We start from the raw sequence: 25,938 nt of genomic DNA, 5'->3' as shown, positions 1-25,938 counted from the left end.
GCCTATAAAATCTCAATAATGTGTAACTTTAAAGTATGCACTTTGCAATTATAGACCTGTCAGTGAAGGTTTTTAGTTTTTGAATAAGATTCTATTTATTTGACGGTTCCTAGTTCTAACTAAATATCGAGGTTCGCACGATTATTACGGTTCTTATAGTACTACGAAATACTCCTATAGTATTTCAAATTCGTAAGTTTGATTCTAGTATTTTCTTTGGTAAGTTTTTGACTTGTTGTTCACTATTACTTTTCCTCGACATACGTTGGTCACATCTTGGATAAATATAGTTGATCAGGCTATATTCATCCTTGATCTGATTACATACCCCGAGGCCTAATCGTAGTGTTCAACTTGTCTTAATACTTTTGTATAGTTTTGACTATGATACTAGACCGATACATGCATGTACTTATACTTTTATAAAACTAGCATTTTAATTTATCAAAAGTATAGTTTGCGAAAACGTTTTTTTTTCAGAGGGTTTTAGTCCCTTTGCATTTATAGTTTGTTTATCTTATGTGGTTCGATATACTTAGTTCACTATAAACAATGCTCTGATACCAATCTGTCACACCCCCAAACCAGAATGGCAGAAACATTCGGGGGCGGATGACTTCGTGTAGTATCATAACAGTTGAATATTTGTAAAGAAAGTAAACACAACCATCATAAATATAATTTAAAAGTTACATTGTTGAATACAATACATGTCTCAAAATAAATTACAATATGATGATTTAATAAGTTTTAAGACTGACGTCTTAGCGTCCCTTCTCCAAAAGCTGAAGATTTACCTGTATTACTGAATCCCTGAGAATACAAGCAGTTTTGAAAGAATATCAGCATAAAGCTGGTGAGTTCATAAGTATTTAGTTTTGGTGGAAAATGTTCTTTGATCCTCTTGAAAAGTGTTCCTCAAGAAAATCCCATATTTTCTTAATAAAAGCATGTTTGAAACCCATTCCTTCCATGACTTACAGATTCATACAGAAATGTACAATCCAAGGAGTCATGGAATGAATATGAATATCCATTAGTTCAATGTTAAACCATCCGTTTATGAAAATACCGTGTTATCCTGGGAAAATCCTATATTTTCCCTAAAAGTAGGTTGTTGGTTATCCGTTCTAAAATGAAGTATACGAGTATCTACCATACTTATATCGTTAAACGTGGTTTTCTTTGAAAAATCCTGGTTACTCCCAGTGAGGTATATTAGCCTTATTACATAAATAAAACTAATAAAAACGTGGTGAACTAAATCCTGAAGGTATTATTAATATCATCTAGTAATCAATTGATTATTACTCTGAGGTTAGTTCACTCGATCCATTATTACGTAAGTAAATCGCTGTTATCTACATTGTGAGTTTTATAACCATACATTAACTTGATGTGGCACGTATCGGGACCAATATCCTTTATGACTTTGTCACCTGTAGACCTGCCGGTCCCACTGTAGCTAGCAGCGAGGTGCGGGATAGTCAGTCCCGTATAGATCTATACACAACAGTCACGCTCCCCCTACAAGAGATTCTGGTCATAGGTGATAGTCCTACACTCTGTTTCAGTGGTGAGTATTACCAAGGACGTGTCTCCAACTTAGACTAACAAATTTACAAGTAATAATGCTGAAAACCCTTTTTGTAATTAACATGAATCCTTTATAAAATGATATCATTTACTTCATGATTCATAAGTTCATTGCCTTAGTTTTGAAAACTGTTTCTGCGAGTTGATTTCTTAGCCCATTTAGTAAAACTGTTTTCCATGTTCAAAGTATATTGATAATATAATTATCTTAAACAAAATAATATAGTTTGAGCCCAAGATTACTTGTGCTTTTGCTTGTATTCCCCCCCTGAAAACATGAAAAACTCGGAAAAGCGTATGGGTATGAACTCACCTGATAAGTGGTGAATCGGGCAGCGTTTCGTTTCTAGGAAGGATTGTTCTTGACGAAACAGCGGGTTTCTGGTGAAAAACCGGGCTTCACGCGGGCAGTACCTCGACTGGAAAGACTGTTTTTCTCGGGAACTTCGGGCGTTGGGACTTGCCTCGTGTGCTAGGGGTGTTACTGGGGCTTCGGGTTATAAGTTGCACGCAAAACGAGGCAATAATGAGAGAGAGAGAGAGAGAAGAGTTTGAGCACCAAAACTCGGCAGCTCATAACATCTATTTATAGGGTGCTGGAAGCCCGATTTACGTTGGGAGTAACTTCGGAGTAGGATGGGCGTACTCCCTCTACAAGCAGTAGGCTGGGCGTACTCTTCGCATAAACTTTGGTATGCATGCCTCGAACTTCAAAAATTCATAACTATCGCATACGAGCTTCGTTTTTAGCGTTCTTTATATCCACGCGTAGGTGAGAATATGCTCTACAACTTTCGTTTAGACTCTGTCGGCTGATTTTGAATTTGTTTTTAAAATATATCTTTTTATAAGGCGGGAGAGGAAAAATCCGTTAAAAATCATAACTTCTTCATCTGATGTCCATTTTCGTCTGTCTCTTTACCATTGTACTACTATTGTTGAGACCTTCAATTCTCGTTTAGGTTGCGTCGGCTAAAAATCGTTCGATTTTTATTTCGAGTTTTTAGCTGTCTACCGCTGTTCTGAAACTTAGAAAAATCATAACTTCCTCATACAAAGTCAGATTTGGATGTTCTTTTTATGTACGCTCATGGTTTGTTATTATCTAGGACTTTCGTTTTGATACTTAAGGCTAAAAAGCGTTTTATTGAAATTTCACTTTTTACGCTTAAAAGTGTTTTACCGGTTTTGTCGTGAATCTTTGATTGGTCATAACTTCTTCGTTATAACTCGAATTTTAGTGTTCTTTATATTTTTGAAAACCTTGTTCCGATATCTATCAATTTATATATCCCAATTGAGATTTTTGAACATTTCATTTTAGAACATTACATTGACTTGAAATATCGGGTTGTCACAAAAAACTTGAGTCACACTTGAACAAACGTTAGAACAAGTGATAATGCGGAATAAATTTTAACTCAAAGGATGATTAAAGCTCAACAATAATAGTAAGTTAGAGTTAGAAGGTTAGAAAGTTAGATGCGGAAATATAAGGAAACATAAATGACAGCAAGTATTATATCAAGTATACACTTCAGTTGATTCTTAACAAGGAATGCAATCAGACCAAGTTAGTATGTGAGATGAAACTTAGTGATTAAGTCAAGAATGACTTGCTCCGAGGAGAGAGCACAAATGGTTAAGATTATATTTAGGTTGTGAGTAAGAAGAGAGTAAGATGAAAGATAAGATTCAAGATGCGTGAGAGATGTGTATTCATTCTGAAAATGAGAACTCTATTTATAGAGTCTCGAAGATTACAAAAGTCTTATATGTTAAAGGTTGCCATGCAGGGCATATTGGATAAAGGAAAGTACTTCTAGAAAAACAGATAAAAGACTAAGCTAAGTGCTGATGACAGTGGTTGTGGTTCTTGACTGCGGTGCAGAGTTGACTGCGGTTCCTTATGACAGCTTCAGATCTCTTATAAGTTTAAGAGGGTCACTTTAATGTTTCAACATGATGTACTTGGATGTTTATTGATATACTCTGATTCACTATGGTTTTATGATACTGTTTTGGATAATGGTTTTATTAATTTAAAAAATGAAAATTTTAGTCTTAATTTTTGGGAAGTTACAAGTTGGTATCAGAGCCTTATTTTGAGGGATTCGAGCATACTCTCGGGTGTGTCCGAACTCAAGCTGAGGGTTTGGTAGATTTTTTTTTTAAAAAAAGAAATGTTTTATAAAAGGGTTTTCTAATAAAAGAAAAAAGTGTGGTGCATGCAATCGACCGAGCTCAAGTATGTTTTCCCAAAATACCCATACATGTTTTATTATATGCTTTGATTTGTGAATCTATGAATCACATGCAATTAGGGATAAGGATCTGCTTAGGATTTTCATGATAGAATTCTAGGAGAAATGCCTTTATATACCTATTGTATGAGCTAGTAGACTTGCATGCTAGCATTGATCAGTCAGTGATAGGATGACCTGTTTAGGTTATGCTTGTTCCGATTACTCGATGCTTGAATGCTGCTTGCTTTGTGTTTTTAGGAGTTTCCAGTAACTTCAACTAACTAGTAAGTGAATTTACTAAGTTACATATTGTTAAACTAAATAATTTTAGAAGGTTATGTTTTAACTCTATTGCGCATCTCTTTTTTGAGTCCAACTGTTGTAGTGTGCGAACTTTCATTCAAAGAATTATCTGGTGTCGTCGATATGTAATTGTATTCATGAGATACTTAGAGAATGTTAGGGGAGTTGCTTCTGCAATTGATTGCAGGGAGTAGTGTGGGGGTTGCCCTAGGAAAACCTAGGAAGAGGTTTAGTACAGGGAGCCTTATCTTGTTGAGGATTGTATGTATGGATAGGGAGTGACTTGGAGGACTCACAACGATCTTTGAAGAAAGTACAGATAGATGTGGAAGGTAGTATGGGCCCGTACTACTGGAAGCAAAGGATCCATACTCGAGTCAAGGAGAGCTGCGATGATACCCGGAAGCTTGTAGAGTTTGAGACTCCTTGATATTTATTTATGTGTGTTCTGATGGTTTAAATGGTCTATTTTCAGTATGGTGCCCCTTCGAGGAAGACCGGTTAGTTTTCCTAGTGTCCGAGATTACCCACAGCATACTCGAGCAGACTCTTGTGATCTTTGGTACGATCAAGGAGGGCATTATGGAGATTTTGGATGAGCGCTTGCGCGCTTTTTGGCCAAAGATGTTGGCATTGATGGGAGCTTGCAATTTGAATTTCTGTGAGTTTTGGGTATGTGGAGCCCCAGAGTTCTTCGGGAAGAAGAACCCGATCGCGAGCAAACTTCGGTTAGCGTATGTGACTAATTCCTTCAGTACTAGTAGTTTTACAGATGGGGCAAAGGCCAGACATGCTTCCTGTCTTCTAAAAGACAAAGCCCGAGACTGGTGGGGGGAGGTAGGACATGCATTGGGAGGAGGTGTTTGAGTCCATGACTTGGGAGGATTTTTTGACAAGATTTTGGGCCGAGTTCGCACCTGTTATTGAGGTCCAGTAGTTGGCGTGAGAGTTTCAGGATCTCCGCCAGACTATTGAGACGGTGGCTGAGATCACTGCTATGTTCCGCGAGAGGGCGTTGCTGGTTCTGCAGTATGTGGCGGATGAGGAGATGAGGAAGGCGAGATACCATGAGATCTTGAGGAGTGATAGCTGGCAGTTTATGAGACGATCCAATTGCAAGACACTGGATGATATTATAGCGAGGGCCAAGGAGCGAGAGATTGATTTGGAGATGGAGAGGAAGAGGAATTCGGACCAGGTTCAGGGTTCGGAGAGCGCGGGCAAGAGGACCAAGGTTTTTTATTCGAGTTCGAGAGGCTAACAGGCCCGAAGCTGTTGTGGCAAGTACGACATGACGCACAATGAGGCGTGCAGGGTGAGTGGTTCTGGCTGCTTCAAGTGCGGCCAAACGAGTCATATTAGCAGGGATTGTACTGCTACTACCACCACCACCCCAGTATTTGATTTGATTTGCTACCATTGCAATCAGAGGGGCCATAAGAAGGCTAATTTTCCGATTTTGGCTGCAGCAGGACCAGTGGTAGCACGCGCTCCAGAGACTCTACAGATTACTGATGGCCGCCAGGGTAAGGCGGATGTGCCTGTTGCAAGGAGCACGACTTTTTTAGCTGACAGCCGAGGAGGCTCGTGCAGCACCCGATGTGGTGACGGGTATGTATCTTCTCTTTATCTCTTTACTTATATTGATTTGTCTTCTTATATTTGTTTTTTTTATTTTAGGATCGCTCCTTGTGAAAGGTATCTCTGCGTTGGTATTGTTTGATTTGAGGGCTACCCGATCTTTTGTATCACTTGCACTTAGCAAGAGGTTTGTTGGAGCTCTTCATTGAGAAAATACTCCTTGTTCTTGTACCTTAATATGATCCTTAAGGTTTAGATCCAATCAATGTAGTTTGGAACAATGAGCTTCTCCCTAAAAAAGAATTGCAAGGAGAGAGAAGTTCGAAGGAAGTGGTGGAGGAGGAGGAGGAGGGTGATTGTTATTGTTATTGTTTGGCATTAACATATACAAAAGAGATAGTATATTTAGTTTGACTTCATCCTTTAAAATAATTTACCCATAATATTTTTTTTACTAAGCTAGGATGTATATATGGCTTTGTAATGTGTAAAGTGATGTCATACACACACCACAAAGTTATTTAGGTAGGCAAAACTATTTTCCAATTTCATTCTCTATGAAACTCCTAGAACTTTTGAGATTATGACATGGTTATTTAGGTAAGCAAAGCTCTTTGCCAATTGACTGTCAATGGCATGTTAATCTTGGATTGTGGTCATTTTATTTCTGTAATAGGGATGTTGAACAAATGGTGAATCAACGATGCAAAAAATTGCGTGATCCTCGACTCAAGTTACACTCGAGATTCGCGAGATTTACATCATTTGTAACCATAATCCTCACGTTGATGTGCCGAATAACCGCACATGCTCCATCAACAAATTATATGGAAATGTGTATTTTTCATGTGTAACACATGATTCATGTTTTTAATAATATAAAATGAGAATTTATTTTATTAATTTTAGTTAATACTTTTAACGTGGAACATGTATCATATCAAACCCTTTCGGTTAGTCCAGTATGAAAATGAAGATAGGCGGTGAGGGTGGTAAGCTATAAGCTTTTAAAAACCAAACTCATTTAGAATCTAAGAGACCTCCGTAAACCTCTCTTTTAGTATTAGAACATGTGAGCATGGTCATGGTTCGAGTGATAATGTTTTAATTAAATGCTTGAGGGAACATGCCATAATTTTGTCATACTTATACTAGTCAATCTATATAATAAATTTAAATCTTTTAAATTTATTTCTTATAAAATATTCACATTTAATTCTCTATTAAATAATATTTAATATTTTAAATTAAATATTCAGATTTAAATTCAATTTAAGTAATATTTAAAATTTTAAACAGTCAAATTTTAAATCTAATTAAAATAATATTTAAAACTACGAGACTTATCAATTTGGATTTATCTTAAATATTCAAATTTAATTAACTATTAAATACTATTTAAAATTTCGAACTTAATTTAAATATTAAGATTTAATCTTTTTTTAAATAATATTTTCAATTCAATAATCATCCAAATCGAAAATTAGAAAATTTCCGACGGGGCGCGCCAGATCTATTGAGGCACGTCGCATCTGACGAATAATGTTTTTTCTTTTTTCTTATTTATAAATGCATATTACTAAAACCTAATCGTTCTGATACCACTGTTGGATTTTGATACAATCTATACACACTAGTTTTATGTAATGAAATACAAAAAATAACCCTATGTGTACATGCATCCTAAGGATCTACGTTTTTACTGTAATAGAAATCTACTTTCAAAAATAAGAATGGCTATTCCTGATTTCTCGATTGAGATCTTTGTGATAGCCATACATGCAAAAGATGACAAGGACCCAAACCATGATTCTTCTAGTGGAATCACACCCAAAACACCCACTAGAAAAAATGTTTCTTTAGTAGGGAGGTTTGAAAATCTTAATAACCCAAGGAGGGTTACTAATTTAGTATAAAAGAGAGGAAAGGGGAGGGGGGGTATGGACATTTTTAAGAGAAAAATATAATAAAAAGGAATTGACTACTATCTCTCTATTTATAGTCTCTAGTTTAATTCAAATTTCAAAGGATAATCCTTATCCTTATTTGAATTAGTCCATATCTTTTTATCCCTAGGATAAAATCTATCCCTATCATATTTTGGAAGGCTATGTAATATTCCAATTAAACACTAATGAATTAATTAATATTCAACCTATTATAAAACTATTTAATTAATTCAAAAATAATTTCCAGTTCATTTATTAATTCATAATAAATTAATAACTTTTTTCTCCTAATTCTTTATTGCTTAATTAGGTTATGAGGGCAACCCAGAAGGACCATTCCATTATTAGAAATATTACCAATTATATAATGACCTTGGACAATCAATCCAACACTTGTGACATGTTTGCACCAGATACTAGTGAGTTCCTTGTTTCCATCACTGCATATCCTTTGGTGCATATCAACCACATGTTGATCATGCCACGGTCCTAAAACTTGATATTTTGAGCTTCCACTCCATCAGAATTTATACTGAGTAGAACTAAAACTATTGTTATCCAAAATCTTGGAATATATTAGTGTCATAAGTCCCAAGAATTTATCCATGAACTTTATAATGTTGTAATTTTTTTCATAAGATATTATCTATCAACTTATATTGAACACCTCACATATATTGTTTAATAACATACCCGACAAAGCTCTACATGTAATCATAAACATGTAATATTAGTTTAGTGGTTTTTTCACACCCCGACCAGCATTTCAACGTCATGAACGTGGGATGTGGCTCTTGTATGACCAAAAGATTTCGGTCATGATTCTGTTTTTGTTCGTTTATATTCTTTTAGATTTTTAGCCTTACAATCGCATAAGTGTGGGGTTATGTTTCACAATAAGCATGATTTAAGCTGATATTTGTAACGCCCTGTTCCGAATCAATTCCTAATTCGAGGCAATGGCCCGAAGAGCAGTCATCATAAGGATGAGGGCCTTTAAAAAGGTAAGATTTAGGCCCATTTGGATGTGGGTAATGTGGATATGTGACCCAATAGTTCGGTTTGCACTTTGGAGTCAAAGGGTAAAATGGGAATGTAGTGTTTCAGACTTATTTAATGAATTATGGATTTTAGTTCGATGTGTTTTAAGTCAAAAGTAATTAGATTGGGTTGTAGAGCTCCTCAATACCTTTCTGTGGATATAAATAACGTCGAAAATGGAGTTAGAATGAAGAAGTTATGACCGTTTGAAGTTCGGGTGGTTTTCGACCAAGCTGAGTACGTTGGGCATACAAAAAGGTGTACGTTGGGCGTACTACTGGAATCCTGAGTACGTTGGGCGTACCAGGAGTATGTTGGGCGTATGCAATTAGTGTCCAAACCCTATTTTCCTGGTTTAAGCCCTATTTAAGCTCCTTAACTCCCCCAAACCCACTCCATTCTCAGCCTCCACCCCTCCAGCACCCCTTTCATGAAACCCTAACCTTAGACGAGCCTTTTGAGCTAAAAGAAGGTGATTTTTAGTGCTTTGGAGTATGCATGTTGCACCTTAGAGAATAAGGAACTTCTTGTAGAAGTGTTGGTTGCATTGGAGCTTTAGATCTGGACTTTGTTCACCTTGATCTATCTTCTAGAGGTATAAAGTTTGAATCTTGGTGATGCATTTGTTATATCTAGCTAGTTTTAGATGTTAAGATCTTTTGGTAATTTTAGTGCATAAAGTTTAGATCTTTAAAGTTTGTGACCTTGTTATGGATAAAGTTGGAAACTTTATCCATCTAAACATCATCGTGATTCAGATCTGAAGGTTGAAGACTTGGACTTAATGGATTAATTTGAAAAAGTTGCACTTTTGGTACCATTTGATGCTTAAAGGCTAGATCTTGGTGGTTTGGACCATTTTAATGGATATAGTTGGAAACTTTATCCATTATGAAGCTTTTAGGATCCATATACATGTATCTTGACCCTTCTATATCTTCCTTGAGAGTGGCATGATGGCTTAATGGATTGATAAGTTAAGGTTTAGCTTTTGGACCTTTTCTAGACATGGAAAATCATAAAGGTTGAAACTTTATGACTTAGAATGATGTTGTGGGAGTAGATCTGATTGTTGGATGAAAGGAATTAAGAGATTAAGCACTTAATGGAAAAGTGTCATTTGGACGGGTACATCGGGGGTACCTTCGAGTACGCTGTGCGTACTCGTACAGGGTCCCGATTGTGGTTGGTAACTACGTCATGCGTAGTTCAAGTATGCCATGCATACGAACTGAGTACGTTGTGCGTACTTAGCCTGAAGTTTTATTTGTTGACTTTGACTTCTGTTGACCGTTAACTTTTGACCAAGTTTGACCTTGGGCCAAACTTGAGGGTTTTGGCCTATTAACTAAGATTTTATCTTATTTTGGTATTGATAGCTCGGGAAGTCGGCGGGGCAGCAGCTAGGGATTCTTTCAGGAAGCTTCTGCAATCGAAGTGAGTTTTCCTCACTATACCCAAGCGTCGAAGGCACCAAGGCCGGCCCTTTGGATTGTTATTCTGATTTATTACTGTTATGATCTGTTAGATCAATATCCTGGTAGATAGGATGTTTCTATGTGGTTATGATCTGTTAGATCGGTATCCTGATAGATAGGATGTTGCTATGCTTAGTGATCTGTAGATCGGTTTGACTGTCTGTAGACTGTTATGTGATTATCTGATATATGTGCATACGTTTGATTGGTGGTTGAGGCTTTTCTGCTTTGTGCATGAGCCAAAGACCAGGGCATTCCAACCTGATGGTTGAGGGCCGAGAGTATTCTATCTCGAGGATGATTGGACTCATAATATATGGGAATTCCGACCCGATGGTTGAGGGCCGAGAGTATTCCATCCCGAGGATGATTGGACTCATAGTAAGTGGGCATTCCAACCCGATGGTTGTGGGTCGAGAGTATTCCATCCCGAGGATGATTGGACTCATAGTATGTGGGCATTCCAACCCGATGGTTGTGGGCCGAGAGTATTCCATCCCGATGATGATTGGACTCATAGTATGTGGGGCATTCCAACCCGATGGTTGAGGGCCGGGGGTATATGTTGGAACCTGAAAGTGAACCTCTAGCAATCCTAAGTACTCATTCCGAAGTATGTATGTTCCGAAGTGGAGAGTGGTTCAGAATCTGTCCAGACTAGGAAAGAAGACGTGAAGCTAAAGGCATTCCGGAATGACTCTCATTTCCAGAATGGATGCTGATCCGGAGCAAGTCTATTTTGTCTTAGTGCATTTATTATATTTTTCTTTGTATTGATGTAACGTTTCATAGGACTTAGTCTGTAGTTGTATTTGGACAATCAGAATGTCAGAATCATTTCTTTTGTCTAGTCCTATGTAAGCAATTTAGTTAATTCGCCGTAACCTTCACTCATATTTATAGGAGCATTCAATACAAGTCAACAACGGATCTTTCACTCACTTTTGGCATTTTCTCTAAGTTTATTCAAAACATTCTTCTTGTTCTTCATTTATTAACTTTACCGTGATCAGTTATTCTTGTTGTTCATTTAATGACTTGATCATCTGTTGATTATATCGTCTAAGACTTTACTGGTCTTTCCAGGCTTGACTTGAACATCTATTAGCAAGCAGACATTGATCTTAAGCATTTACTCAAGGTTTGAGTTCTCAAACCTTGTCCCTGCGCATTGATCTTGTTCTCACAATTGGTATCAGAGCTTGATTGGTTGTCCTTTGAATCCATAAGATCAGATTATAGTTGGTTTGAAATTACCTTGGTATTTCAACCATTTCTATGATAAGGATAAAAGTTCTTCTATATACCACTTTAGCTTGAATATATCTTAACTTCAATGGATGCTTCTAATCCTCATCAAATGATTTCAATGCAAATCGCAAATAGTGTGGGTGGTCCTACTCGTGCCCCATTACTAGTTGTGGAAGAATATGATCACTAGAAAGTTAGAATGGAAAGGTTTTTACTGGCCAAAGATAAAGGTGAACAAATCTGGAGATCCGTCAAAGAAGGTCCTCATGTTCCTGTAAGAACAGTTGTAAGAGATGCAGCTGCTCAGCTCATGCGAGAAGATGAAGCTCGCTCAACTCCTCTAACTGCAGATAATATCGAGAAGTTGCATGCTGATCAAGTTGCTTTCTCAGAAATGGTGTTTGGTATTCCTCCTTCACTCTTTGAGCTCATCAAGCTATGCAAATCAGCCAAAGAGATTTGGGACACTATTCATGACCTGATTGAAGGTTCATAAAATATGAAGGACAAGCGCCTCACCTCAGTTGTCAACGACTTCAACACCTTCACTACCACTCCTGGTGAATCAGTGGCCTCAGCCTCCAACCGTTACCGAATCGTTGTCAACAACATGACTGCTCATGGGATTGTCCGAACTCCTTTGGAGTATAATCTCAAATTCATAAACAGTCTCGGCAAAGGATGGGGAAATGTAAAATCTTGTCTTCAAAGCAATGGTTCCTTAAAGAAGTTGAAGCTCTATCAACTTTTTGATGAACTTCAAGGACATGAGTCCAATGTTGCTCAAACCATAAGGGAACTTTCCAGAGGACCTCTTGCCCTTGTCAATGCTTTCAAATCAACCATTCCGAACCCATCTACTTCAGATCCCTTCAAACCCATTGTTCCATCTGTTGAAACATTTGCACCCATTTTACCCACACAAATCTATCCTGCTGATGACTCCGAAGCCATGGACTCTGAACTCCGTTTCCAATAGGAATTCGTTCTACTCTCAATGAAGTACAAACATCCTTTTAATTCTTCTTACAAACCATACCAAAACCGATTTCATGCTCCTCACCATAACAACCCTCAACCATACTTAGCTCCGGAATCTAAACCAACTTCGGAAAATCCTCCTGCATACAAACCAAACATCACTAAGCCAACTCTACTCCGGAACCCTCTCATAGTTCCAAATCGGACAAACCAAAAATTGTGTGTCATAAGTGTGGACATGCAAACCATTTTGCTAAAGATTGCCTGGCTGATGCTCCGCAAAAACCAAAAGTCAAGGATTCTGCCTACTACGTCCGAAGAGCACAAGAGATGGCTGAAAGTGAAAAGCCTTTGTTACAACGGTTTCAAGAAATGTTGAAGGATATTGGTCATCCGGGGGTGATGATGATATGGTAACTAGAAGGAACATGTGTCTGATGGCAAGACAAACGGTTGAATGTGATGAAGGATATTGGTCTTCTGGGTCGGAAGATGAATATGATGTTGCTAAACCTCACTACTGCTACATGGCCACCAATGATCCACTCCCTCAAAGCATCGTTCAGCAGGTAAAATCTATGATCTCTGATAATAATTTTTATTTGTCTCTTTGTGAACCTTATCTGATCCAAATCCAAACAGATATGAACACCATTTATAAAGCCTATGAGTCTTCCATAGAAGCCAGTAAGAAGAAGGCTGTGAACTAAGTCGTCTTAGGTTACGTTTTGAGGATAAAAAATTGAAAATCGAGTCTTTAGAGCATGAGCTTGTAATGTCAAACGATGAATGTATCATTTTGAAAGATAAATGTGAAATCACCTATTCTGAACGAAATGTTTTAATTGCTGATAACAAACGTCTCAATGCAAAGATAGATGCTTTGCATAACTCTGTAGACATGCTTGAAGCGGACATTCGGATGACTCATGATTTTCGTCATCCATGGTCTAAAGCACCTGGTCTCGGAAGCGAGTTTCCGAAACCAATTGTTAGTCCCGTGAAGGAATTGCAAAATTTGACTTTCATGGGAGAGGTTCCGAACATTAAACATTCGGACACCCCTGTTTCTCCCTTGTCACCACTTCCTGAGACTACAGACCATTTTGAGTCCCTAATTCCTGAGTTCAAACCAATAGTTGTCAAGTGTCCTGATTCCACGCCTCTTCCGCCTCTGATAAACCTGTACCTGAATCGGACCATGGATTTTCATCACAGTCTTACAAATTGTGTAGATTATGTTCCTAGAAGTAATCACGTGAACAATTGTGTGATTGAAGAAATTATTCCGGAGACAACTGAAACTACTGCCTCTGAGTTTGTATGGGCATCCTTAGATGATAAAGTTGAAGTCTCAAGTTGTGTGTCCTCTGATTCCTACGAATCGGATTCCTTAGTAGTCTCAAAAGCTAAATTGGTTCCCATTACTCCTGAGTTTAGGAATCCATCCGAAGGAAAAACCTTAAAATCCTCATCTCATCCTAAGAGAAAACGAATGTTGAATAGGAAGGATATTGTAGATCCCAAAGTAGAAGCTCGAAATGCACATAAAAAGGAAGTTAAGACTAGGCAAAATTCCAGGTTCATTGCAAACTCCAAACCAAGGTTATCTCGGAATTCTCATCCATCAACCCTTAGTCAAAACTCATTTGTTCCCACTAAGATCCTCAAAAGACCTTCTGAATCTCCTAGTCGTGTAGAACCCAAGAAAATAGAAAGTTCTACTCAGCCTAAGTCTCGTGTCAATGCCACAACAGTCCAAAACACTTCTCCTCGGACTGTTTCATCTGTTTTTTTTGCAAAATCTTATGGCACAATTTTTAAACCCAATCTTTCAAAAACCAATATGTCATCAAACAAATCCATAAATGCAAGGAAAACAACTATTTCAAAATCTTCAAAGAAAAATCTTGTGTGGAAAGTCAAAACTCCTGTTAATGGAACACCAATTCCGGAGGTCACAAATGTTACCAACACTCCGGATGTCAAAGGTCCAAAGAAACCAGTTCAAAACCTTCAAGTAATTGAATATGACTACTGGATAGATGAAAAGCCATTTTCCTTCTGTCTGTTTCCAAAGAATTCAAAGAATACCACCCAGAAACACAAAGTTGTTCCTAAGTCACAATCAAAGTCCAAAGCCCGTGCCTACGTCCCAAAGTCTAATTCGGAGCCTAAAAACTCCATTACTCACTAATTCTGTAGGCACTTTGTGCTTCAGAGCAAGAAACAATATGGTATATTGATAGTGCTTGCTCCATGCACATGGCGGGGCAGAAAGATTTTCTGCGAGATCTAAAGCTTTCTCCAAATGCTGGTTACGTGACGTATGGCAACAACTCCAACTCTCAAATTCATGGTTATGGGACTCTCACCAATGGAAACTTCTCTATTTCACATGTGGCTTATGTAGCTGATTTAAAACATAATTTGATAAGTGTTGCTCAGCTCACTGATTCAAATCGACGTGTGGAATTTTACAAAAAGTATAGCTATGTAATGACTGAAGACCGGAAAGAGTGTTTAATCAAGTCGCTTCGTAATAAGAACATGTACCCACTCGACATCAACATGATTATTGGCAAACCGCAACTCTTCCTTCTCTCCAAAGCTGTTCCTGACGTCAGTTGGTTATGGCACCGAAGGCTCGCTCATCTAAACTTTTGATACATGAATGATCTTGTATCTGGCGAAATGGTGAGAGGTTTACCTCTTCTCAAATTCAAAAATGATCATTTATGTGCTGCTTGTGAGTGTGGTAAGCAATCGAAGAAGGGTCATCCAGTTATCATCGAAAATTCCATTTCGGAACCATTGGAGCTTCTACACATTGATCTTTGTGGACCATCCACTGTAGAAAGTCTTCATCATAAGAAATACATTCTTGTGATTGTTGATGATTTTCCATGGTTCACTTGGGTCTTCTTCCTAAGGCTGAAATCCGAAACAGCCTCAGAGCTCATCAACTTTATCAAAGGAATAGAAGTTCTTATAAAACTCCCAGTCAGGAGAATCCGAAGTGATAATGGATCGGAATTCGTTAATTCCACCATTGAAAAATTTCTCGCAGAAAAAGGAATCGACCACAACTTCTCAGCTCCCTATACTCCACAACAAAACGGTGTAGTCGAAAGACGCAATAGAACTCTCATTGAAGCTGCTCGATCCATGCTGAACTTCGCAAATCTACCACTCTATCTTTGGGCTGAAGCTGTATCCATTGTCTGCTTCACTCAAAACCGTAGTATCATCAATCGACGCCTCAACATGACACTGTACGAAGAAATGAATGGTCGGAAGCTAACAATCTCGTTCTTACATGTCTTCGGATGCAGATGCTTCATCAAGAACAACCGTGATCAGCTTACCAAGTTCCAACCTAAAGCTGATGAAGCCATCTTCCTTGCGTACTCTTCAAAATTGAAAGCTTGCAGAGTTCTTAACCGGAGAACTCGTGTTCTGGAAGAAAGCTTTGACATTACTTTCGATGACAACTTCATTCGGAATTCTGGCACCACTCACATTATGGAGTCCGATGCTCCTCCACCAGGATATTCGAACCCTCAAACAATTCGTGAAGTTGACTTTGAAACTCTCTTTGGTCCTTTCGAAACCGCTCTTGATTCGGAATCTCGATCAAGACCAACTCTCATTCCAATCCCCACTTCGGAAGCTCCAGTCTCACAAAATGTCTCCGGTCTGATCCCAAGCCTCCCTCCATTTGATTCCGAACCGTTTCAACCTTCTCAGTTTGAGGGGGAGAATGATACTCATCCCTCTTTGAATCAATTGTGGATGGCTTCCAAGATGCAGCTGCTGATTTCGATGACTCCAATCCTCTCAACATTAATGAAAATGAAAACTTCTTTGAGTTCCTTTCTGATGATGATGTCAACCTCTCTGGTTCAGAAGTTTAGAGGGAGCATCATCCCAACATTCAAATCATTCAGGGGGAGCAAATCAATTCCACTGTTGATATCAGATCGACGGCTGCACAAGAACTCCCACGATTACATGTTTGGACAAAGGATCATCCTCCGAACCAAGTAATCGAAAACCCCAATGCTGGTGTATAGACTCGTTCTGCTACTAGTATCCAAAATGAATGTCATTTCTCAGCATTCATATCCATGGTTGAACCCAAATCCATCAAGGAAGCATTGGAGCATGCTGACTGGATTACAACCATGCAAGAAGAACTGGCAGAATTTTACCGAAATGAAGTTTGTACTCTCGTGCCTCCTCCTCAAAATCATCCCATTGTCGGTACGAGATGGGTATTTCGCAACAAACAAGATGATGTAGGAGTGATCATTAGAAATAAAGCAAGGCTGGTGGAAAAAGGATTTACTCAGATCGAAGGGCTCGACTACGATGAGACCTTTGATCCTGTTGCATGTCTTGAAGCCATCATAATCTTTCTTGCTTATGTTGCTCATAAAGGCTTCAAAGTTTACCAACTGGATGTTAAGAGTGGCTTTCTTAATGGTGAACTTGACACTGAAGTATACCTTCAACAGCCCCCCAGATTTATTAATCTCTCCTTTCCGAACTACTGTTATAAACTCCGGAAGGCTGTCTACGGACTCAAGCAAGCTCCTTGGGCATGGTACGAGACACTCGCTGATTTTCTCAAACGCTCCGGTTTTCAAAGAGGAATTCTAGATCCCACTTTATTCCGAATATCAAATGGAAAGCATCTCATGCTGGTACAAATTTATGTGGACGACATCATTTTTGGATCTACGGATTCATCTATGGCTGTTGGCTTTGCTAAACTGATGATCAATCGATTCTAAATGAGCATGAATCAAGAGTTAAGCTTCTTTCTTGGCCTCCAAGTCAAACAGACTAACAGAGGAATCTTCATTCACCAAGAGAAGTACATTTCAGAACTCCTCAAGAAATACTCAATGGACACCTGTGCCTCTGCCAAGGTACCAATGGGCTTCGAACACAAGATCTTTGCCGAGCCTTCAGGTGTTCCTTGTAACATCATGATTTTTCAAAACAATTTTTTTTAATTTTAAAACTCATAAAACATATGTCTCATCATTGATTCTCAAAACACAGCAAGTTTTCAGTACAATTATTCAAATCAAGGATCCACAATCATAGCTCCATATCAAGAGTGTGTGTCGGGTAAAAGACCATTCTACCCCTCCAATGGTCGAAACACTGATCTAGCCTCCGCCTAATCACATACAAAAAATATATCTTCTTAATAAAAGCTCTCAAAGGCTATGCTAATCCCTTCCTATACTCTCTCAGAAGGGTAAAAGACCATTCTATCCCTCCAATGTTCCAAAAGTCCACTTGTTGACTAAACCCTAAAAGTCAACATAAGTCAAACCTAAGGAGTACGCGGCGCGTACCAGACTCCTACGTTGGGCGTACTCGACCGCTATGCTGATATCGGGCTGATTGAGCCCTATGCCCCGCGTACTGGGATTTACGCTCAGCGTACGTCCCAGTTTCACTGTTATCTCATTTATGGTCTTAATCAGTTAAGACCTTGGCTCAAAATACAGATCTGGACCCCCTACAGCCTCCTAATCCATAAAGTCGAAGACTTTACGCCTTTGCATGGTTGTAATGGTCATCAACATCCAAAACACACCACTTCCTTCACTAAAGAGCCCATATCGCATGCATGGCTCACTCCTAACGTCCAAGATTGGATTTTTATGGATCTATACCTCTTTATACACTGAATATGGACTGATCAAGGTCTTATGGAGCTCCTTTACTCATAAAGTCTCCACCTTTGGGACAAAATCCCTAGAAATGGCCCATAATGCACAAATCCAAAAAGGTTAAGAAAGCTTTGAGCTTTTTACCTCCAACTGATGCTCCAACCTCTGAAAGTTCAGATCCAAAGCTTCCACACAACTCTAGCTTCTTCAAAGGCACACAAGAACACTATTAAGCTCAAACACACACACACAAGCTCTAGAACGAGGGTTGGCACTCTTAGGGTTTCACTTTCTAGAAATGGTGGCTAAAAGTGAGGCCATAATGTTCCTTTTATAGGGCTCACCCCCACAATTAGGGTGTTAGTCTGAACCTAGTACGCGCAGCGTACACTATGGTACGCCCAGCGTACTGGGTAGCCTCAGCGTCAAGAACAAGCTCGTGAGTACGTGCAACGTACCCTCCAGTACGCCCAGCGTACTTAATTGCCAAAAGATTATTCCAAGACTAAGTTTGACAACTTAGAGAAAAAGAAAGGATCAAAGGAATATACCTGAAATCCGGCATGTTACAATTCTCCCCCATTAGAATCAGACTTCGCCCTCGAAGTCTTGCTCTGCAAATAACTCGGGGTACTGCTCCCGCATCTCCGACTCTGGTTCCCAAGTCAAATCTGACCCCCTCCGATGCTGCCACTGGACCTGAACCAGAGGCACTTCCTTGTTTCTTAGAACCTTCACCTTCTGATCTAGGATCACGATCAGTCTCTCGATGTAATTCAGGCTCGCATCCACCTGAATGTCCTCTAAAGGTACTACTGCCGTCTCATCAGCCACACACTTCCGCAAGTAGGACACATGGAAGGTGCTATGGATCTGGCTCAACTCCTCAGGTAGCTCCAGCTGATATGCTACCTTGCGAACCGTGGCAATCACCCTGAAAGGTCCAATATATCGAGGCCCCAACTTGCCCCGCTTCCTAAACCGGATCACTCCTTTCTATGGGGAAAATTTCAGAAGCACAAAGTCTCCAACCTGGAACTCAAGCTCGGATCGTCTTCTATCCGCGTAACTCTTCTGACGACTTTACGCTGTCAGCAACCTTTGTCTGACCTGCTGAATCAGCTCGGTCGGCTTCAGCACTATCTCAGTGCTGCCCATAACTCTCTGCCCCACCTCTCCCCAACAGATGGGAGTACGACACCTCCTCCCAGAAAGAAGCTCAAAGGGAGGCATACCGATGCTCGAGTGATGGTTGTTGTTATAGGAAAACTCAGCCAAAGGTAGGTATGAGTCCCAACTCCCACCGAAATCCATAACGCATGCCCGAAGCATGTCCTCAAGCGTCTGAATCGTCCGCTCACTCTGTCCGTCTGTCTGCAGATGGTAGGCGGTACTAAAATGCAATCGCGTTCCCAACTCCTCATGGAACTTCTTCCAAAATCTGGAAGTAAAACACACATCCCTATCCAATACTATAGATGTCGGTACTCCATGCCGTGCTACCACCTCTCTCACATAAATCTCTGCCAGCTTCTCAACAGAAGAGCTCTCACTGATAGCAAGGAAGTGAGCACTCTTCGTCAACCGATCCACAATCACCCAGATCGCATCAACTCCACGCGCCGTTCTCGGCAATTTGGTGATAAAGTCCATCGAGATCTGCTCCCACTTCCTCTGGGGTATCTCCAAAGGCTGTAATGGACCGTGAGGACGTTGGTGCTCAGCCTTGACCCGGCGGCAGGTCAGGCACCTCTCTACTACCCATGCTACATCCTTCTTCATACAGGGCCACCAATAGTCTCTCTTCAAATCCAAATACATCTTAGTGGCCCCTGGATGGATCGAAAATCTCGATCTAGGCGCCTCCTCCAGCAAAATGCTACAAGCTCCGCCCGTATCAGGCACCCAAACCCGACCTCGAAAGGTGATAAGTCCTTGGCTGTCCATCACAAACTTGGATACCTGCCCAATCACCCGCTCCCTCTTGCGGTTCTATGGTCTCACGACCTCCCCCTAGGCCTCTCGAATGGTATCCATCACCGGAGTCATCAGAGTCATCCTCATGCATAAATCCTGTATCAGGGCACTCTCCGCCTTGTGGCTCAAGGCATCGGCTACCACGTTAGCCTTGCCCGGGTAATACAGAATCTCACAATCATAATCCTTTACCACGTCCAACCATCTTCTCTGGCGCATATTCAGGTTAGGCTGATCCATCAGATACTTCAAGCTCTTGTGGTCCGTGTAAATGGTACACCGAACCCCATACAAGTAGTGGCGCCTGATCTTGAGAGCGAATACCATCGCCCCCAACTCTAAATCGTAGGTGGGATAGCTCGTCTCGTGAGGCTTCAGCTGCCTCGATGCATATGCTATCACGTGCCCCCTCTGCATAAGCATTTCATCCAACCCTGATATGGATGCATTACAGTAAAATACGAAGCCCTCCATCCCCTCAGGAAGAGCTAGCACTGGAGCTTCGCACAATCTCTGGCGAAGAGTCTCAAACGAGGTCTGCTAATCGGGACCCCAAACAAAAGCAACGCCCTTCCGGTTCAACTTGATGAGAGGAACAACAATCTTGGAGAAATCTCTGATAAACCTCCGGTAGTAGCCGGCCAACCCCAGAAAACTCCTGATCTCGGTGGGGGATCTCGGCACCTCCCAACTCATAACCGCCTCAATTTTGACCGGGTCGACGAAAATCCCATTCTGATTAACGACGTGCCCCAAGAACTGGACCTCTCGTAACCAGAAATCGCACTTGGAGAATTTGGCATACAGCCTCTCCGATCTCAATACTCCGAGAACCTCTCTCAAATGCTCCTCATGCTGCTCTCTAGACCTCGAATACAACAAAATATCATCAATGAACACGATCACCGAACGATCCAACATAGGTCTGCATACCCGGTTCATGAGATCCATGAATGCTGCTGGTATATTGGTGAGCCCGAAAGGCATCACCACGAACTCGTAATGCCCATAACGAGTTCTAAACGCCGTCTTCGGAATATCCTCCTCACGAACTCTCATCTGATGATAACCAGACCTCAAATCGATCTTGGAGAACCAAGATGCACCCTACAACTGATCGAACAGATCGTCGATCCTTGGAAGTGGATAACGGTTCTTGACCATCAGCTTGTTCAACTCCCGGTAATCAATGCACATCCGGTGCGAGCCATCCTTTTTCTTGACAAAAATGATCGGTGCTCCCCACGGCGAGCTACTCGGCCGGATAAATCCCTTTCCCAACAGCTCCTGAAGCTGGGAGAATAATTCTTGCATCTCTGGCGGCGCAAGGCGATAAGGTGCCTTGGCGATAGGTGCCGCCCCCGGAAGTAAATCAATACGAAACTCCACCTGTCTCTCGGGAGGCACACCAGGTAACTCCTCCGGGAACACGTCCGGGAACTCACTCACAACCGGAACCTCAGCGACCGAACTCGGTCTCACTGAATCATCCCGCGTATCCGCCACATACGCCAGAAAACCGATGCAACCCTGCTGCAAGCTCTGCCTAGCTCGAGCAGCCGAACAGAATGTTGGCCCAGATCGGGTACCCTCGCCGAATACCGTAAGCACTCCCCCCACTAGGGTTTCGGATGGTCACCAACTGATGCTCACAGTCGATCATAGCTCTGAATCGACTCAACCAGTCCATGCCCACGATGACACAGACATCCCCCATAACGATAGGTACCAAATCTATCGAAAACTTGACTCCAAATATCTCAAGCACACATCCCCGGATCACATCAGTCGCAAAAACAGCATGCTCATCAGCTATGGATACTCTCAAGGGTCGACTCAACGTCTCTCGTTGGATACTGATGTGATGGCTAAATGCTAGCGATACAAAGGACCGACTCGCACCTGAGTCAAACAACACTAAAGCAGGTACAGAACTCATAAGAAAAGTACCTAAGCACAACACAATATGCACCATATATATATAAACAAAAGAAAAGCAAAAGATCACATACCAGCCACAACGTCGGGTACTGCGCGGACCTCCTCTGCTGTCAATTGGAAGGCTCTACCGCGAGCCTTCGGTGCCTCGGCCTTCACTGGCCGACCCTCTGAAGATCGAGTAGAAGAAGGCGCAGATCCCTACGCTGATCCCTGAGGTAACTGCGGGCACCCGGCCTTCCGATGGCCAGTCTGGTTGCAATGAAAGCAAACCGAAAATCCATTGGGGCAATCCCTCGCGATATGCCCCTCCTTCCCGCACTTGTAACGCACACCTGATCTGCAAACTTCATCATGGCTCTTGCCACACTTCCCACAAGTGCGGCCCTTCTGACCTCCCGATCTCAAATCAGCGGGCTTTGCCCGCTTGGCTACCGACTGAGACTGTGTCGGCCACCTGTCCCTCCTCTGAGACTCCGCCTCCTCCCTGGCCTGAGTCTCCAGCTCAATCTCCCTCTTCCGAGCATTTTCCTGGAGCTCGGAAAATGTTCGGTATGTCGAGTTCGCCACGAACTCGCGAATGTCTCTCCTCAAAATACTCAGATATCGGCTCATATGTGCCTGCTCAGTAGAGACGTGCTCAGGGCAAAACAACGCCCTCTCATGAAACATCCGGGTGATCGCAGTCACAGACTCAGTTCCCTGCTTGAGGGACAAGAACTCTTGGGCCAACCGTTCCCTCTCCACCGGGGGAACATACTCGTCTCGAAACATAGCGGTGAACCTCTCCCAAGTCACCACAGTAAGCTCTGCAGTAGTGAAATCGGCTGTCATAAACTTCCACCAATCCTTCGTTCCCAAGCGAAGCTGGTTCAGCGTGAAGCGTACCCTCAGATGCTCCGGACAAGAACATGTGTAGAAGCATCCCTCAATATCAGAGATCCATCTCATCGCGGCTATCGGGTCCTGAGTCCCATCAAACTTTGGTGGCTTCGTGTTGCTGAACTCCCGATACAACAACGAGTCACCCCCTGCGGCCTAGCAGCGGCGACGGCTGCGGTGGCCGCAGCAACAGCAGCATCAGTAATAGCAGCGTACCGCTCATCAAATGTCTCAATCAACGTGGTCTTGATAGACCCAAACATCTCTGGTATCTCAGCTCGAATGGCTGCAACCACCTCATCATGAATCATCCTGTGAATCTCATCATCGCTAACACTGCTGCTCCCTGGAGTGTGGCGCATACCCACCATGATGCCTCTGAAATACGACATAAAACAATCAAAGACTCGGTCGAGATTACTCACACCCGATTACTCAACCCTACTTGTTCCTTGGTACCCTAAGGACTCTTACTTGGGATGCTTACTGATCCGGTGCTTTCAGTAGTACGGGCCCAATACTACCTTCCATACCGTATCCGTATCCACCCAAAGTCCTCCTCCTAGGATCCCAACTCACAAGTACTCTACACTACACAGAATACAGCCTACTCCCTAGCAGGCTTCTCATAAGCTACTCTCTGCTACCTATATGCACTCAAAGCAGCTCACACCAGCAGAACTCCTAGGCTAAGGCATCACAAATCAGGCCACTCTTATCCTAGATATGAATACCTAGCCTACTCTAGCATGCATAGCATATCACATAATATCTCATAACACATAATGTAAGGGTATTTTGGGAAATCACCGTTCGGGCACTGGCTGATTGTACACACTGCTCTTTTCTGCTCTTTTGAACCTTTTACTCTTTTTTAGAAAAAAATCGTTTCTTTTGAAAACTTTTCTCAAATCCTCAGTTTGAGTTCAGATATGCCCGAAGGTGTATCCGAATCCCTCAAACCAAGGCTTTGATACCAACTTGTAACGTCATGATTTTTCAAAACAAATTTTTTTAATTTTAAAACTCATAAAACATATGTCTCATCATTGATTCTAAAAAACAACCAACAAGTTTTCAGTATAATTATTCAAATCTAGGATCCACAATCATAGCTCCATATCAAGAGTGTGTGTACAATCACGCCGGTGCCTTCCCGTGATCCTCTGAGGTACCTGAAACACATAACACATAACACGGTAAGCACAAATGCTTAGTGAGTTCCCCAAAATACCACATACGGCACATAAGCCACTCGAGGCTATAACTCGGTAAGACCCTCTGGTCAATGTGTTTTAGCGGGACCCTCCAGTCCCGTAGCTCATTGGACCCTCCGGTCCGGTCTAGCTCGTTGGACCCTCTGGTCCGGTCTAAATCGTTAGACCCTCCGGTCCAGTCTAAATATCACAAAGCATACATAAATTACAATACACATAATCTCAAGTAAACACATAACACATAAGACCCTTCGGTCTGCACATGGATACCACTCTAGGTAAGGTATAGTGCGAAGACTCACCTCGGGTAACTCGAATGATCTCGAAATCGAAACACTGATCTAGCCTCCACCTAATCACATACAGAAAATATCTCTTTTTAATAAAAGCTCTCAAAGGCTAGGCTAATCCCTTCCTATGCTCTCTCAGAAGGGTAAAAGACCATTCTACCCCTCCAATGGTCCAAAAGTCCACTTGTTGAGTAAACTCTAAAAGTCAACATAAGTCAACCCTAAGGAGTACGAGGCGCGTACCAGACTCCTACGCTGGGCGTACTCGACCGCTATGCTGATATCAGGCTGATTGAGCCCTACGCCCCGCGTACTGGGATTTACGCACAGTGTACGTCCCAGTTTCACCATTATCTCATTTATGGTCTTAATCAGTTAAGACCTTGGCTCAAAATACAGATCTGGACCCCCTACAGCCTCCTAATCCATAAAGTCGAAGACTTTACGCCTTTGCATGGCTGTAATGGTCATCAACATCCAAAACACACCACTTCCTTCACTAAAGAGCCCATATCGCATGCATGGCTCACTCCTAACGTCCAAGATTGGATTTTTATGGATCTATAACTCTTTATACACTGAATATGGACAGATCAAGGTCTTATGGTGCTCATTTACTCATAAAGTCTCCACCTTTGGGACAAAAACCCTAGAAATGGCCCATAATGCACAAATCCAAAAAGGTTAAGAAAGCTTTGAGCTTTTTACCTCCAAGTGATGCTCCAACCTCTGAAAAGCTCATATCCAAAGCTTGCACCCCAACTCTAGCTTCTTCAAAGGCTCATTCTTTTCTTCAAAGGCACACAAGAACACTATTAAGCTCAAACACACACACACACAAGCTTTAGAAAAAGGGTTGGCACTCTTAGGGTTTCACTCTGTGGAAATGGTGGCTAAAAGTGAGGCCATAATGTTCCTTTTATAGGGCCCATCCCCACAATTAGGGTTTTAGTCTGAACCTAGTACGCGCAGCGTACACTATGGTACACCCAGGGTACTGGGCAGCCTCTGCGTCAAGAACACGCTCATGAGTACGCGCAACATACCCTCCAGTACGCCCAGCGTACTCAATTGCCAAAAGATTATTCCAAGGACTAATTTTGACAACTTAGAGAAAAATAAAGGATCAAAGGAATATACCTGAAATCCGAGATGTTACACTCCTGTTGATGAAAAGAAGTACCGCAGAATGATTGGATCTCTGCTCTATCTCACAGCAAGTCGTCCGGATATCATGTTTTCTACATGCCTATGTGCCAGATTTCAAGTCAACCCAAAGATGTCTCATCTTTTGGTTGTGAAACAAATTTTCCGTACCTCAAAGGTACAAAGAGTCTCGGAATCTGGTACCCAACAAATGAAAGCTTCCTTCTTCAAGCTTATTCAGATTCAAACTATGGTGGTCTTCAACTTGATAGAAAAAGCACTTCAGGTGGCTGTCAATTCTTAGGTGGTCGTTTGGTCAGTTGGTCATCCAACAAACAGAGCTGCATTGCACTCTCTATAGCCAAA

At 41.4% G+C, this 25,938-nt stretch overlaps 1 long non-coding RNA gene across 1 annotated transcript; it reads right to left on the bottom strand.

Annotated features, from left to right (window-relative positions):
- Positions 1-644: 644 nt before the first annotated feature.
- LOC145169010 (uncharacterized) lies at positions 645-2,004 on the bottom strand. The gene is made up of 2 exons (XR_013742238.1): positions 1,910-2,004; positions 645-813 (listed from the first exon to the last, which is right to left on the bottom strand). It is a non-coding gene; the product is annotated as an uncharacterized LOC145169010 (long non-coding RNA).
- Between the last annotated feature and the right edge of the window lie 23,934 nt (positions 2,005-25,938).

The sequence above is a fragment of the Lactuca virosa genome, chromosome 4 (assembly GCF_052849685.1).
Source record: "Lactuca virosa cultivar CGN04683 chromosome 4, Lactuca_virosa_CGN04683_v6, whole genome shotgun sequence".
NCBI lineage: Eukaryota > Viridiplantae > Streptophyta > Magnoliopsida > Asterales > Asteraceae > Lactuca > Lactuca virosa.
Note: the sequence above shows the minus strand (reverse complement) of the source record. Positions and strands in the feature narration are given on the sequence as shown.